This window comes from Zonotrichia leucophrys, chromosome Z (genome assembly GCF_028769735.1).
Source record: "Zonotrichia leucophrys gambelii isolate GWCS_2022_RI chromosome Z, RI_Zleu_2.0, whole genome shotgun sequence".
Lineage (NCBI taxonomy): Eukaryota > Metazoa > Chordata > Aves > Passeriformes > Passerellidae > Zonotrichia > Zonotrichia leucophrys.
This window is the reverse complement of record NC_088200.1, coordinates 41,678,208-41,694,536: the sequence shown is the minus strand read 5'-3', so window position 1 is coordinate 41,694,536 and position 16,329 is coordinate 41,678,208. Positions and strand designations below refer to the sequence as shown.

The following is a 16,329-nucleotide window of genomic DNA, read 5'->3' as shown; positions in this document are numbered from 1 at the left end:
CCGCTGCCGGCCATCAAGTGGCTCGGTAAGGAAATGCAGGGGAGCGGGCTGAGCGGCGGCGGGGGCTGCGCGGGGCCCCGCGGGGAGCCCCGGCCCTCGCAGCCCCCTTTGGGCCGCTCGCCGCCCGCCTGCAGACGGCAGTGCTCGCACCGAGAGCCGCTCCAGCGCCCCCCGCCCCCCACACACACAGACACACACACGCACAACGCACACCCCCCACCCCTCCTCCCCACCCCTCGCTCGCTCCCTCTCTCCTCCCTCTCGTCGTTCTTTTCCTCCCTCCCTCTCTCTCTGCCGGCCTCATCGGAGAGAGTTGCAGGTACCTTACCTCTCACCTCCCCGCCGCCCCCCCACAGACCCCCTCCCCCCGCAAATTTTAAGGGGCAGGAGCCCCGGGATGCCTTTTTATTTATTTATTTATTTAGGTATTTAAAATCACTGTAAAAAAAAATTAAAAAAAAAATCTTTGGAAGAATGACTCTTGTCGGAGTCAGCTCTGAAAACAGGGTTACCCCCCAGGAGCTAGCGGCAGCGGAGCTGGATCCCATCAAAACAGAACTGCCTGATGGGGCATGTGCTTCTCTCTCTTTGCAGTTCCTTCTGGGCCTGTGTGGACTAGGGGCACAACGCGGCGCCTGACTGGCAGGAGGGGAAAGCGGAGACTCCTTCAGGTTTCCAAAGAGGTCCGAGTGGACAGCATTAGTAAGTAAATTCTCTGTGCTTGCTATGTTCTCGGACTTGTCTCCAGACTTTTTCTTAGCATTCACACGCATACATATGCACACACACACATACATCTTATATATATGTGTATATACGTGTGTATATATGTGCATGCAATTGTGTTTTCTGGTTACTGCTCTGGTCAGAGAGAAACTTGGCCGTGGTAACTTGGAACTGTTTTTAGTGGGAGGGTGCATTAAATGGGTTGCTGATTTTTTATGAGTGAAGAAAATTGAAGGTGAATACTTGTTTAAAGAAACTGAGTGTGGCAAGTATTGTGTAATGTCATATTTCAGTGCAGGTGCAGGTATGTGGTAGAATACAGACAAAATCTAAACAAAGAGATACTCCCTCAGGAGGGGTCTGCAGAATGGTCTGACCTGCAAAGCAATGGCAGGTGACAGGACATTCAGTTTAATATGAAATGTGCCTGAGTTAAAGATGCTAAGAATATTTTTGTCCGCATTCAATTGTAAGCATTTTTAGTCCATGTCTCTGAAGTTCTTAAATTTTTCATCAAGATCTATATGTATAAAATGTGTGTATATTTTTTCTTCTGATGAGGATGACAGCTCTAGACAACAGCTTTTCTTTCTAAGGGCTTTTATAGGGCATATTCAAAAGTACTGATGGCACTGTTTTCGATAGGTGAGAAAGATCTAGGGGAAACAAAAAGATAAACTCATTTAAAAGGGTGTCATGAGCAGTGGAACTGAGGTTTGCTGGCTGAGCTGTAGAGTTAACAGAAGGTATGAAGATCATATAAATGTATGTCATGAAGTGTCTGCTGTTAGGTGTTGTTCAGCACTAAATATATCTGCATCTGGGAAGGAGAACTTTTGCAGGCATTTATTCTCTTGGGACAGTGGACCCGTTATTGACATTCGCCCCTTTTCTGGTAAGGGAGACAGCTAGTATTAGTAGTTGAGGGTTAACTGTTTCCTAGGTAGAGAAAAGAAATAACAATGACAGGTATGGCAATGAAAACGTTTGCTCATGTTTGCTAATATCTAAATAAAACCTCAGTGTTATGTCAGTAGAAATACAGTTGAGTCAGGTGTTTTTGAATGTACTGAAAGGAATCAATATCATTTCAGCATTTTTTCTCTATTCTGGCCAAACGGACTTGGATTTAAATTCTTCGTGTGTTGTATCTGTTGTAGGGACAATGTGGATTTGAATTAGAATAAATTAAAATTGTGTCTTTACAAATTCTTGGCAAATATGGTTTATTTTACAGTACAAATTCAGAATAAGAGGGGCTGCTGTAAATAAACAATACAACTCAAATATCATATATATTAGGTCTTTACTGTTCACCTAATCAGAATAAAGTAGTGCTGTTAGAAGCCATTAAACATGAACTTACAAATGCATTTTATTAAACTTCGAAATGTAGAATTCATAGTACACTTTCAGGTGTAATTTAAAATCAGTGACAACTAATGAATGTCACTAGGAGTGAAAGTTTATCAGGGTCAAATCAAATGCATTTCTTCCTAAAGTAAAGAAAGTAGTTTATGTCACAACAGTAAAGAAAACTAGCAAAATTTACTTAGGAAATTAATGTGACACAAGCAGGAAAGACTAAATCTGCAGTAGCAGATGGATGACATTCAGAGTTACTTTCAGGTATTCATAATCTTAGAGCTAGGAAGGAATTACAAAGCATAGGGTGCAAGTTCTTAGACAGTGAATCAGGGTGACTTTCATATTGCATTAAAGTAGTCTTTTGGTAATTGCCATTTACGACAGAAAAAATACCCCATGAACTCGTGAACTTTTAATTAAAGGATAACACATTTTCTGACTTAGTAAGGAATCCTACTGATAGTGTTTTAGTACTATGAATTTACCTTTCAGTTTAAGAAAAAGCGCTTTTTACTCACTTTTTTCTAAATGACTTAGTAACATTTGACATGGCTCATTGCTGTATTGTACTCCCTGTGGACAGCGCATTAAAATAATATATCCAGCTAATTTGCATGAACTGTTTCGAGACTGCATGCAGTGAAGTTTATTAGGCTAAGCTTTCAGTTCTGCTAGGTGGCTCCAAACATGCAGCAGTGTTGAATGTCTAACGGTGTGTCTATTAAAAAAAAATAAAATAAAAAAAGTGCTTGACTAACCAGATAGGAACAATGTTGTCCAGTTTAGCTTAAATGTCTATTTACTCAATGTCTTTATTAGTTGGAGCACAGTCTTCATAATTTGTCTTTGGGATTTTCATTAATCTAGGATATGTTGTGGCAATGCTTTAGAATCTATATGAAAAAGTACTCAAAACACACTCCACTTTTGCTGTAATTAATACTGTGGGAAATGACCTGTGCCAAATCATGGCAATTAAATGTGATACATATTGTACTTGATTATATATTCAGGTACAATTATGAGTTTTTGACATAGGCAAATGTCAAATTGGGTCAATCTGATTCAGAAGAAATGAGAGGACTTTAAGAACACCTATTGCTGTGCAAATACCTAACTGATTTAACAAAGTTGCATGTGTCAGCAGTAATGTGGTTTATTATGCAATTGTTCTTATTATTCAGATCAGATAATAGTCTGATGAAATATATAAGCAGTCTACAGGGAATCAATGATTAATTCCTCTGACATGTGCATATTTAACATTTCTTACTAGTAAAATCCTAGATACCTAGATACCTAGATTAGTTTTCAGAAGCCAAAGCCAACAAACATTGTCAGCATTAATCACTTAATATACTGAACTCCCACCAAACTTTGTGGTGATAAAGTCTGATGGAAAAATAATGTCAGTGTTTCCTTCTTTGTTCTTTGCTAAATGTGGCTTTGCTGAAGAAACTGACAGTACACAAACAAACATACTGCTTGATAGCACAAACTATTTTAAAATGGGGAATGTGGTAAATATCAAGTAATACACTGATGCTTTAATCTTGGTTTGTCTGTGCTCTTTTAAGAACTTACACCTCATTGATAACTTTTGTGTGTATAGGGGTAATAGTTCTACAGAATTGAAGTACTGTAACTAGTTGGAGAAACAAAGGTGTCATTGTTGGCTTAATTGGAAAACAAGTGAGTTCAGCATATAGGAAAAGGTCACTGATACTTTTCATCATTCCGAAGCTTGTTTAGTACAAAAAGAGATTGGTACCTGAATCTCACGTAATTAGAATAAGCTGTATTGATTTACTATCACTTTAAAGACCTCCTAACCAGCAAATATAAATTTAACATTTATATGGATGTTCTATAATTTAGGGTTTTGGATTTTGATAACTGTACTCAAGGAAAGTAGGTTTTTTCCTTCATTAGTAGCCATAAAGATTGTGTGGAAAATGGCTAAGGCGGAAGAGACGTTCAGGGTGTTCTTTAAAATAGAAAAAAAAAAGAAGTGAAAAGGCCATAGAAAGAGCTCAAATTCAAATGTACTTGAGCTGGAGAATGCCTGTATATGTGGTGTTTTATTTTGTTTTGTTTTCCACACATACAACTAGAAGTTTCTTAAAGAGATTTTATGTTACCCCTTTTTCTTTTCGACTTTCCACCTTGAAGTTTTGCAGCTAAAATCGTAGCAAACTCTGACAAAGTTGGCGAGGCACATTGTGTCACAGTGACAACATAATGATAGAAATGGGGTCACAAAATATTGACAAGAAGTGCAGTTAAAGTATATGGTTTTGGACATATTTGATTGTGATTAAAAATACTTAGTAGCAAACACAAATTCTAGTAGGAAATAGGCAGTAGGCATGAATTAATTCTCAAATGAGAACTAAATATATTTGATAATAATGACTACAAGAAGGAAACAGACACACAGGCAAAAGGAATGCATATTGGGAGATTTTTTTTAATAATTCTTAATGCTTTTAGATGCTGTTTGATTTTCAGTTTATCCGTTCTAGTAGCTTCTTTTGTGAGATCCAGCATGAAACAATAACAGAAAAGCTATCAAAAAACAGAGAATTGCTGCAAATTTACTACTTTTATGGTCAATATGAAGGCTGAATTACTGATCTATTTTCATTTGTTGTCAATAGTTGCATAAATGATCCTATTTGTCTTACATTTATATTCTGTTAAATATGCTTTATTTAGACTATTGTGTAAGAAATTGTATTCTTTACATTCTATATTTCTGTATTGGCAACTTTGTAGCCACTTCTAAAAAGTGGAGTTTTTCTTGTCAATACATAAAAAGAAGGTCTAGTTGAATAAAATTTTAACTGATTAGCTACTGCAGAATCTGGTTTCTAAAATCAGTTTTATAAAATTTCTGCCAGCAACACTGTGAAATTGATCAAAATACTAGTACGTTTTAAAGTTTTGCTGAATAAAGTCATGCTTCAAATGCCTTTAAAGTTCTTTGAAATACTATTATACTTTCCAAATTATGTACTTAGACTATGTTTAAAGTAAAATTAGGATTTTGGAGATGTGTTTGGATAAAGAGAATTCTAGATGTGTATGTTTGCAATATGAAGAAGGCTCTGAATAGTCCGATGATTTTCCTGAGAATGCTGTGGGGGATTTGTTCCAGCTGTAAGCAGCATGAGCTCATATAGTTGCTAATTAACAGATAGATACATATTACAGGCCCAGTACTCTGCTTTGTCTAAATATTTGGTTTAGAAAAATGTTTTTCTACATCAGGCAGTCCCATATTTGTGTTGCATCCCATTGTGAAAAGCTGCTTAAACTGAATTTTTCATGTATTTCAGGATGGCTTCTCAAAAGGTAAGGTGATGTTTTGGTGCATATGGTGCATTCTGCTTTTCTTTTGAATTTAAAAAATAAGAGCTGTACACAATGGCATTCAGGAAATCACTCTTTCTCCAGGATGCTGCTTTTTATTTGGTTTTAGGTTACCTAGCTCATTTGCAAAATGTGTTACACTGCCCAGTACTGAAATGTTAAACGCATATGCTTTTAGTTTGCAGTGAAAAGGTGGGTTGAGGGGAAGCTGCTTCAGCTGGGGTGACTGTCTGTGAACATAAAGGAGGACTCATGAGCTTAATGGGAAGTGGGATTATTTAGCTCTTCTAGGTATCACGGAAACTGTGTGGGTAAGGTGAGCTCTCATTTCCAGAGTGGTCCTCCCAGCTGGTGAGCTTCTCATGGGTGACAGCTCAATTGCTTCACGATGATGATTGATTTAAGGTGACCAGCCTGAATAAAGGTCCTCTGCTGGCAGCAGGTTGGAAGTGTACACCAATCTGTCTTCTGGGAACAGTAATTCTTACGGGTACTGCAGCAGAAGTAACTGCTGCATAAGAACAATTGCATCTACTGTAGTCTGAAAGTGAAGTGATTTTTAGACTCTCATGCAGCAGTTTAACAGTCAATGTGGGAGTATGTCAGGCAAAGTAAGTTTGCTCTAGCTTTGACGCATTCTTTCTTTGTCTCACCCCTACACACTTAAAATGTACCCTTCATTGTGGTGCAAGGCATAAAGTCTCACCAGACCCTGTACTACATAAACCAGCATTTAAAGTAGTTTGGTGTTCTCCTCATTCTGCTTGATCTTTTAGTCAAATGTGGTTTTCTTCAGTCTTTAGTTAAAAAAAAATAAAAAAGTTCTCCATACTGTAACTAACTGCACTTAGATCTAACATAGAATATTAATTTTTAGTATATGATTTTTTTTTGTTTTCTAAGCAGGATTTAAATAAGAACACTAATTGTACAAATTTTTAATCTATGTTGAAGGACTTCCTTTTAACCTTAAAGGCCAGTTCTGTATTCAACGTCTGATGAAGCACAACATAGTCTGAATTCTTGCACATAAGGTAGAGCAGTGATGTAACTCTTGCTTAGGTAGCTACAGAATTACTGGCAGTAACAAAAAGATAAACTAAAACTATGTGTGACTTGCCCTTCATTTGGGTAAAATGACGTAAGGATATCCATTCCATCAATTTAACAATCAGAGGTGGTGCATGATCTTAGTTTTTAAAGATTTTCTTTTAAATTAAAAGGACTATGCTGTGATGCTGTGAGGCAAAGCTCAAAGCATCATCAGGTCTCAATGGAAAGGGTTCAAAGAGAATGCGTGTGCACTGTCTATGTCTAAGCATGAGTTGCTTTCCCTTACTTGTTGGAACTGAAGCTTGCCAGATGGCATTCTCAGGCTTCTTCAGAGAGATAGAAAACCATAAAGAGTTTTGTCTTTATCAGAAAACATAATAGTATAAAATTACAGCTGATACTTTTCTCTATCTAGGTTTTCCTGAAGGAAGTGTGTGGTTTTTTGACTTAATTTTTGTGCACTTTGACCATGATGTTACTATACTGATGCATTAGTAGTGCAAACCAACTCCCAAACTGTCATGTAACTAGAATATTCAAGTTTATAACAAAAGAAATCAGACTTGAAATATATTTGGATGAGATCTTGAAACCTGAAAAATTTGTGTGATGGGAGGAATGCACTGGGAGAGGTTTGATCAACATTAAATCATTATCACTGACATATTCTACATTTGTTAGCAGAAGTATTTATGAATATGCCAAGAATTTCTCTTTGAGAGAAAATTTGGCTAACTTTTTTATATGTTACAAATTTCTGAAAATTGTAGGTACAGATAAGTCATAAAAGTGAGTTTCAAATAATTAGTTGTCTACAACCTTTAGTATAATTTGTGTGCATACCATTCATAGAAATATTCCTAATGAAAAGTCGCATTATTCATTGGTATTCCTTCACAAACAGAAATCTGCACAGCAAAGCTCATTAATTTCAAATTTGACATCAGTAGTTATGGTCTGGCATCATTAGCATACCAAATGGAGTACTTAACAAAAAATAAGGAGAAAAGTAGAACTCTTGCATTAATATAGTGATAACCTGTGTTCCCCTTTGAATAATTTAGCCATTTCTTCAGTTTTATGCACAAATACTCTGTGAAACTTTCCTTTCTCCCTATGAGTAAAAGATATACTAATGGCTTTTTTACACAATTTGTCCCAATCTTCCTGTTTTTGTTTTCCTTTTTTTTTTCCTAAGATTACTGGGTAGCTATAGTTGAAACGCTGCAAAAATTGATTTGCCTGTTTTTTTTCAGTGTGTAGACTTTAGAGTGGGTTGATTTGACTTCTCTTCTTCCATGTACACCCAGTGTCCTCTGACAATTCATTGAAGCAACAATCAGTCAGTGAGATTGGAAATTCTTTTGTCAAATGCATCAGCTAGAAAGTGTACAATGGACAGCAAATCTTCAAGAGCTGCCAAAAGATATGAAGGTTGGTATACTTGGGTAACCAAATATTCTTAACCATGCTACCCATATCTGTGAAAGTCTTCAGCAAAATTAAGTTTCTCAGTGTTAATTGGATAAACAGCACACAATAATTGTTACTTGGAGAAAAAGGAAAATGATTCAAAAGGGAAGTGTTTCAAATTAATATATTCTGCATTTGTAGAACAAAGTGCAGTGGGTTTCCTTTGCCATTTGTTTTCAATCCTTCATTCTAATGGAGAAAAAAGGCAAAGTAGTAAAAACAATAATGATATCTGCTGAAGGCCATTTGATGGAATAAAATGGACAGGAAATGTGGTTTGAATTTTTTTATTTTTTACAAAATTATTACTATTTTGTTGTGTTCTTGCTGTTATTCGTTTTTTCTGGGCAATCTGTATTAAGGAAAAAAAAAATCTAGAATTAAAAAATTTCCTAAGCAGCTTTCATACAGGTTGTGCTCCCTTGACCTAACCAAAATGCATGATTTGCCCTATTTTAAAATCTCTTTAATTTGAAAACCCCCAATAGGTTTTTGTTTGTTTCTTTCTTTTCTATTCTAGGATTATTAGAGAAAAGTGATCTTTGCATTTGGCTTAACAAAAATAATTGTGCTGCAGCATCTGCTTTTCATCATCAACTTTAGGTTTCCACAGGTTTCTGTAAGTGTGGAAATGCAATCCCTGGATATTTTCATTGTCATATTCTACATGGAATAATAAATTGAAATGTATCCAAATATATTTCTGCTCAGAATCTTCTTTTATCTTCTCAGCATGGAAGCAGCCTTTTCCACTTTTTCCCATTGTCCCATTTTTTTCTACCCTTCCTTTGCAGAAGGCTGTAGCACAGCTAGAGTGTCTAATTATTTTCAAAGTAGATCATAATTTAGATTTCTGCTCTCCCTCACTGATCCTAAGCATAGTGGCCCTTCTGGGGTAAGAATTTGTTTTTAAGGGTGATGTCCTCAACCTACTTTGTGTTTTCCCAAACTGATAAAAATGAGAAAGAAAACACTCCAGCTTATGTAAATTTCAGATGCTTCCTTGTGTAGGTGAAGAGATAAAGTAACTGATAGAGTTCTGCTACAGAATCAATAAAATGGACATTTATGAATTTTGGGATGAGTTTAGGTGTGTTAGTGTCTTTGAATAACACTGAAGTGCAGTTATAAGATTACATCTTTTTTTTCCCTCTCCACTGCTCTGACAGGTCTTGGTAGGCTTGAGAGCTGACTGGGGAAAGAGAAGAAAATCTATGAATGTGTGTGTTCTGTTAATTTTATCAATTGTCAATGCTGAACAAATTGAAAAAGACATTAATTATGACATTTATTTAACCAAGCATTTCTTGGCTACTTAAATTAGGCTTTGTGAAAAAAAAAAATAAAATCGCAATTTTTGTTTCATTGTATACAAAAAAAAAAAAGAAATTGTTAAAAGAAGCATGATGAGGAAGAAAAGGAAGTGAGGGTAGAAAATGGATAACAGAAATGGAAGAAATCCTCAGTAACAGTCATGTTATTCGGGTCTCTGGTGCAGTGTCAAGTCCGATGTCACTCTCTTTCAAGTTCAAGTTTTGGTCGCCTGACCATAGGTGATTTATGCCTTTTAGATGCCCTCAGGTAGTTGCTCAGTGCAAGGCTAATGTTCTCTCGTAACAAATGCAGCCAGTTCCATACAGGTATTTCAGAAAATAAAGAACATATACAATTGCATGTTCATTTGCATTCAGGATTATGAATTGTGCACGTCTATATTCTGATGTTGTATCTAGAACTTTGCCTTTCCTCCTTGCCTTTCCCAAAGGCAAGGATTTTTTCATGTTATGCTAATTATATCTGATGCTAACAGAGCTCCCTTAATCAACACTTGTGCTTAGCTATCAGCATAATTAGATTAATTATATTTTGGAGACATCCTAGAAATCCTGTCATGCATGTATGAATCTGCGCATGTTGAAAGTGACATCCCTGTCTTCAAATTCAGAAACAAGCTTTTGTTTGCTTGTTTTGTCATATTTTTTTCCTCTTTTGTCAATTATGTACAAATTGATGGAGTCCAAAATCTTATACTGCTAATTACAGTCCATCCACAGGATCAACTTGTGTGCTTTCCTGCTCTGACACTATGCTGGTGCCTCTGAGACTAATGTGATGAACTGTGTAGTGTCACACCACCTTTTTTTTATTTGCTACTTTGGTAGGTCACCTTTTCCTGATTTTGGAAAGAAAGATAGACCTAGAGATCAGTGTAATATAATTATACTGAGGTGTTTTTTCTGTTTTTGTATTATTGACATTTTGACCATTATGCAACCAGTAAAGATTACTGGCAGTAATATTTTCTTTTGAGGTCAGGGTTATTGATTTTGGTGTAGAAGCAGAGTTGATAGGATAAATCTTACAGTGATAATACTATTTGTATCTAACTTTTGACGGCATTTGGTTTGGACAGAAAGTTTGGGATTTACTGAAGTCACTTGGATATTATGCTCATTAAATGATTGTTGAAAAAGAAATATAAGTGTTCAGCTTAGTAAAAGAGTATTGCAACTAGCATGCATGAGAGACGACTCTTACAGACAGAGATCTCCATCTATCAAGGCTGTATAAAGGCAATAGTATGGATCTTGTTTGTGAGCCAGAAACATTTTCCATAATCAGTAGATGAAGAGATTTTCCAAAATTATCCTTATAATCACAAAGAATAGAGAAGCTTCATAAGCAGAAAAAAAGATCCAAGAAAAACTTTTTATTGCTTCATCTAATATCATGAAAATATATATCCCTCATCCTTGTAGTGTGGAATTCCAGTTTATGCAAACTGTAACATCTGTCTATGGTGATTCACTGGCTGTCTGCTCTTTAATGACTTGGGGAAACAAACCAAAAATAAAATGAAATAAAATATGTCAATTTGAGATTTTCATAACTTAACCTCACTCAATGTTACCAAAAGTATTATATTATATTTTGTTCTCATTTATGTCTGAATCAAATAAAAGTTGCAAGACAGATATAACTTGGGGGATAATAAGAAAGATGTATAATAATTATGTTAAAAATAATAATGGCTTTACCTTATGGTTGACAGCAAGACCGCACTGCTAATGTCAGAGGAAGTAGATTTTATTTTGTTGCCTAATATTCAAGGAAAAATATAAAAGCCGAGTAAACAATATACTTTTTTGTTTGCTTTGCTATTAAATTGGGGTTTAGCAGTGTTAGGAGGGAACTAAGATGTTACTTGTGAAAGATATTCATGTGTGATAGTGAAGAAGAAAAAGATGACATACAAGCATAATTTGATTTTTATCCAGTATAGCCCTGTAGGAACAATAACTTGTAAAATCTGAAAACAAGGTGTTTAAAAATTTATATAGGTGTCTATTCCTTTTTGCAGGGCGAAAAAAATCCAAAACTAAACCCACAAAAACCCAAGTGTGACCAACATGTTCAGTTATTATTGGAACAGTAACTGAAGTTTTAATTGACTTGTATTGCCCTGCACAACTGTCCCTATATCCTGATAGCACTTTACTATCAGGAGCTGCTGTGTGTTTTGAGCTATAAATAAGAGAGGAGTTACAGAAAGTACCAGGTAGGGCAGTTCTATGAAGCAAAGATAACCAATCAAGAAGAGCATTGCACTGCTAGACTTACACTGCTTCTAACAAGAGTTACTTTGTGCCTTCCATCAATAAAAGTCTTACATGGAAGGCAGTGGACAGGAATCTGGAGGAATGGCGCAATCTTTTCCTTCCCTCCTGGGACCAGGAATTAAGTCTTTGTCACATCTCTCCTCAAAGGTAGTTCCAGGAGGCCTTTTTTAGCCCTTAGAAATTTGCAATTTAAATTAAACTATAGATTGATTATAAAAACACAAATTAATAAGATTGGTATATCCACATAGCCATAGGCAAATTTTATTCACAAAACTGCAATAAAAAAGGAAATTAGTGTAATGTACACTGTGTGTAAATTCATGGTGAAACAGAGTTTCCACAAAATATCAAATTGTAATGTTAACATTATTATAACTCTTATATGATGAGATATAATTGTATGTTCTATTTATTTTCACAGTGGTATTTGAAAGCAACCGTCTTTAAAGTGTTAGAACTAGTGAAAATACAAAAGAAATCTCCATTATTCTAATTATGCATATTTCAAAATGCAGCTATTCAAAATGTAAGCTGTTCCAGTAAGTTGATATTATGTTAATTTAAGTACTAATTTTGGTGTTTTTTTTTTTTTTTAATATTTTCCATGCTGATTAGCAGGGTTTTTTTGTTTGGAGAAGGCTATAGAATGATTTTTATATATGCTTCTGAGGAAAGACTGACACATAGAATGCTCCTCTTCCTCCCTCCACTATGAAATTATTGGAAAGATTTCAAAAATTGGAAATTAAAGTATGTGGGCACTAGAAAGGCATGGATCACTATTAAATATAGCAGCATGTTGCATAAATCAAATAGTTGCAGTGGAAGCACAGATGATATATAAAATAAGAAGAGCCAGCTATACTGAGGTCCGAAGGTACACTTTACATGCAAATATGAATGTCACAGAATAATGGCCTCCATGTTAATCAGAGGACAGCTGAGCCCAGCTGGCATAGCTAATAAAGCAAGGGTACTTTTTCATGTGCTTCTTTTATGCAAGTTCATCACTACCCAGAAAATGTAAGTAGTCAGACAAAGTTGACACAATTTGGGTGAGTGGTTTCCTCCTTTTAACAATGGTTTATGTGTTGTCACACCTGTAAACCAAAAGAGCAGAATCTACTAGCTACTGAAGAAATAGCCATTCAAAACATTTTTTAAATTAAAGTAGGAATTCTTTTTTTTTTTTTTTACATCTTGAAGATGACTGTATGGTTGTAGTTATATTGTAAATTGTAAATTGTTTTGTTTTCTGGCAGCATCTTGGTTTATTCCACACTCTGTTGCCTGGCTTGCTAACATAGTTATTTGACTACATGTCTCAAGAAGTAACAGCTTTTTGTTACTTGGTAAGTTAAGCAAAAGTTAACTGTAAATACACATTCTTACAGAAACTTACAATATTGCACTGAGTTCTATTTTGACCTGAAATACTGTGGGACATACAGTGTCTTACATCTAGAATCTTTAGGCTAGAGATTACTTGAATGATCATTAAGCCCAAACATCAGCTGAGTATCACCACCGTTAGGCCATGTCCTCAAGGGCCCTATCAACATGGATTTTTTGGATTACTTCCAGGGATGATGATTCCACCTCTGGATATACTGTCCCACGTGCTTAATTTTGGGCCATAGAAAAAACACAATCTTAATTATGAAAATCACTGCCAGAAATCTCTAACAATTCCTTCTAATAAATGTAATTGCAGGGATAAATAGCTGACTTAAAAATAGTCTCTCTCATAATGCAAGAAAAATTATATTTTTTTTCTGGTAGCTTGATAGGTGGGAACCGGTTTGTTTTATCGGTTCCTAGTCTACGTCATAAAACACACTGCCTGCTTGTCGAATATAGAGACTATAAAATCAACATGATCTAAGGAGCCCTTGGGCTTTGTACTCACCAGAAATCAGTAGCAAGCTCCAGGTCCTGCTGATGAAAAATCTTCAGTGATACTGCATTATAATTAGATTCTTGGAAATGTCCTGGAATGATGATTAGGGAGAGTGAGAAATAACACTGAGACTCTTTTTTTTCTGTTAAAACAGATCAGGTGTTGCTTAATGCCTCTTATCTAAATGGAAATATTATTCTTTATTTATAAGTGAATTCTTGTTACGTGATCATGAGCCAGTGTCATTGGAGAGCAATTCAGTTGGTTTTCAATTCAGTTTAGGACGCTGATTCTCCTTATAGACTGCTAGTCATTCCCATGGCACATCAAATCATATTGTAAACACAATGAAAGTGAGGCCAAATATGCTGCAAACATGCCACATTTATAGTAAGACTCTAAAAAGAAGGTTTTGTGCTTTTGTCTCCTGGATTGTTACTATGAAACCTATAAATTATTAGAGACCTTGGTTCCAAATTGATTTCAGGGCAAAAATTCCTTAAAAGACAAAGTCTTTACTTATACTTTTTTTACTAAGTGGGTGATTATCTTTTTGTTGTTGTTTTGCTCCATTATCCTTTTTTATTTACATAGATGTTGCCTGTTTTTACTTGTGCTGTTAGAATGCCTTGTTTAGAGAAAAGAGTTTATGGAACTTTAAAAGATCGTTCAGCTATTCGAAGTACTGAAGGCTTGTGAATAATTTTTAGTGAGGCTTGCAAATAATTTGTAGTTTGGTCCAAAATTTGGGAACCCAGATTAAATTAATTTATATACAGGAATTCTTGTGTTAATTAAGACTTCAGTTTAAGCAGAAGGTCCTATGCTCTTTTTCAAAGGTCACTTTTAAAAAACATGTATTATAAGAACTGGAAAGCATGATTAAAATGGATTTTTTTTCCTGTTGAGGTTGACATATGGTTTGAATTATAAATCATGGAATCTAGTATTATTTTAGTAATTTAGCCAAGCTGTGCTAAGACCCTGAAACAGGAGTGTATATAACGTTTTCTTCTTTTCCCTCAAAACATATGAAGTAAAATCTTCATATATTTACTTCTTTGAAATGCAAATGGTAAAATAAGTAAATGGCTTATTTCTTTTGATTGGGTGACATGGATGTTTTTCTTCAAAATAGACTATATCTTTCAGTATGGAGAAATCAAACCTTTGGATCCCCGGCACTGTGGAACTATGACACCTTCCGTTCAGTGATGTGATCAATTAAATAGATCAAGATCAAAAAAATGCAAGGCACTTGTTAATTTTTGCTATTAGTCACTGAACTTGATGGCTATCAAATGACTTAGGTAAAACAGCTGTTTATAATAGCCGTTTATAATAATTTATAAACAGATGTTTATAATAACTCGTTAATTTCAAAATATTCTCAAACTGGAAAGAATATTTCTGTCTCAAAAAAAAAAAATCCTGTGTTATGTTATCCTGCAAATAAACAGTTTTAAATAGCAGGCATGACTTTTAAGTAATGTGTACTGCAGTGGGCTTTTGTATGCAAATCTCCTTTATGGTTTACATATATTTAAAGATCCTTGTGCTTTCTATACAAATAGAAAAGGCAAAGATGAAATAATGCAGTATGCAGTGGTACAAATCAATGCAAATTGGCTTGCAAGCAATTTTTTGGGGTGAGACAGAAGTAACACAAATTCAGCTGATAAAAAGTTGCATGTGTTTTGTTTTTTGGGGGTTTTTAATAGTTGGGTTTTTTTTGTTTTAAGAGTGTTTGGTATTCAAAAGTGCGGTTTAACTGCTAAAATAGGAGGCAAAATATAGTTATCTTAAATGCACTTATCTTCAGTTGAAGATGATATCTGACGTCACTTTTGACTTAACGACCCTGAACTACCTGAAGTATTGATTCCTGGTGTAAATGCTGAGAATAACAGTTGGAATTTTAGAGTTCCTGATTATATGTTATTTCTTTCATTCAAGATAATGCTGTCATAATATAAAAAACTGAATGCTTTGTTATCTTCAGATAAAATGTGTTGATTTTCTTAAATGAAGAAATAAATGTAAACTTGTTACATATGATAGTCATGGGTTTTTTTTTTTTGAGCATGTATGAATTATTTTTCACTTTGCTCATATGTTTGTAGACATATTTGCATGCAGAAGAAAACAGATAAAATAAATTAAAAAAGAAAAAGCAAGCAAACATATTTGCACTGTCAGGAAACAGCTTTCTGACTGTCTCTCTACTGTAGATTACAAAATTATGTACACTGAAGATACTCAGCAACTTGTTGTGTCGGGGGTAAATATCTCTTATGAAGCTATTTGAATGCAAATGTGAGTGGACCCAGAATTGAATGGAAGACTTATGAGATTAGAACCAGTGGTCTCAAGTGTTCTGTGGTTTTCTGTTATCAGGACACATAGTGTAATATTTAATTCTTCAAATTTATCTTGCTTCTAAGATGCCACAAATTAAATGGACAAAGGAATGTTGAAATAAAGTCCCTGTTGACAGTTTCTTCCAAAGAAGAGTGGTTCAAAAGAATGAGATGTGAAGAGGAGAAGTTAATTTAATGCAGCAACCTTCCTGAAATTGTGTGTGTCTGTGTGTAAGGGTTTTGCACATGAATGAACATGGGATCCCACTGACTTCATCTGCATGTGGTGACATAGTCATATTGGTTTCTTAATGTTGTCTTACAAAAGAAAAGAGATAAATATATATTTTGTTATGTAAGTATTTTTCCCATCTGCATTATTTGTGTGTTTTTTTATTTTGTTCATACACTCTGGGTCCTGACAAATCCACAGGATTGTGTAAGCTGTTTG

General features: G+C 35.1%; 1 protein-coding gene across 42 annotated transcripts in view; it reads left to right on the top strand.

The window, feature by feature from the left end:
- Positions 1-222: 222 nt before the first annotated feature.
- The window catches only part of PTPRD (protein tyrosine phosphatase receptor type D), a 1,159,824-nt gene continuing 1,143,717 nt past the window's right edge, over positions 223-16,329 (top strand). For all 42 annotated transcript variants that reach the window (XM_064736588.1, XM_064736631.1, XM_064736633.1 and 39 more), the window contains exons 1-2: positions 223-319; positions 595-702. The gene's annotated coding sequence lies outside the window, so the exon portion shown is untranslated. The remainder of the gene's footprint in view (positions 320-594; positions 703-16,329) is intronic.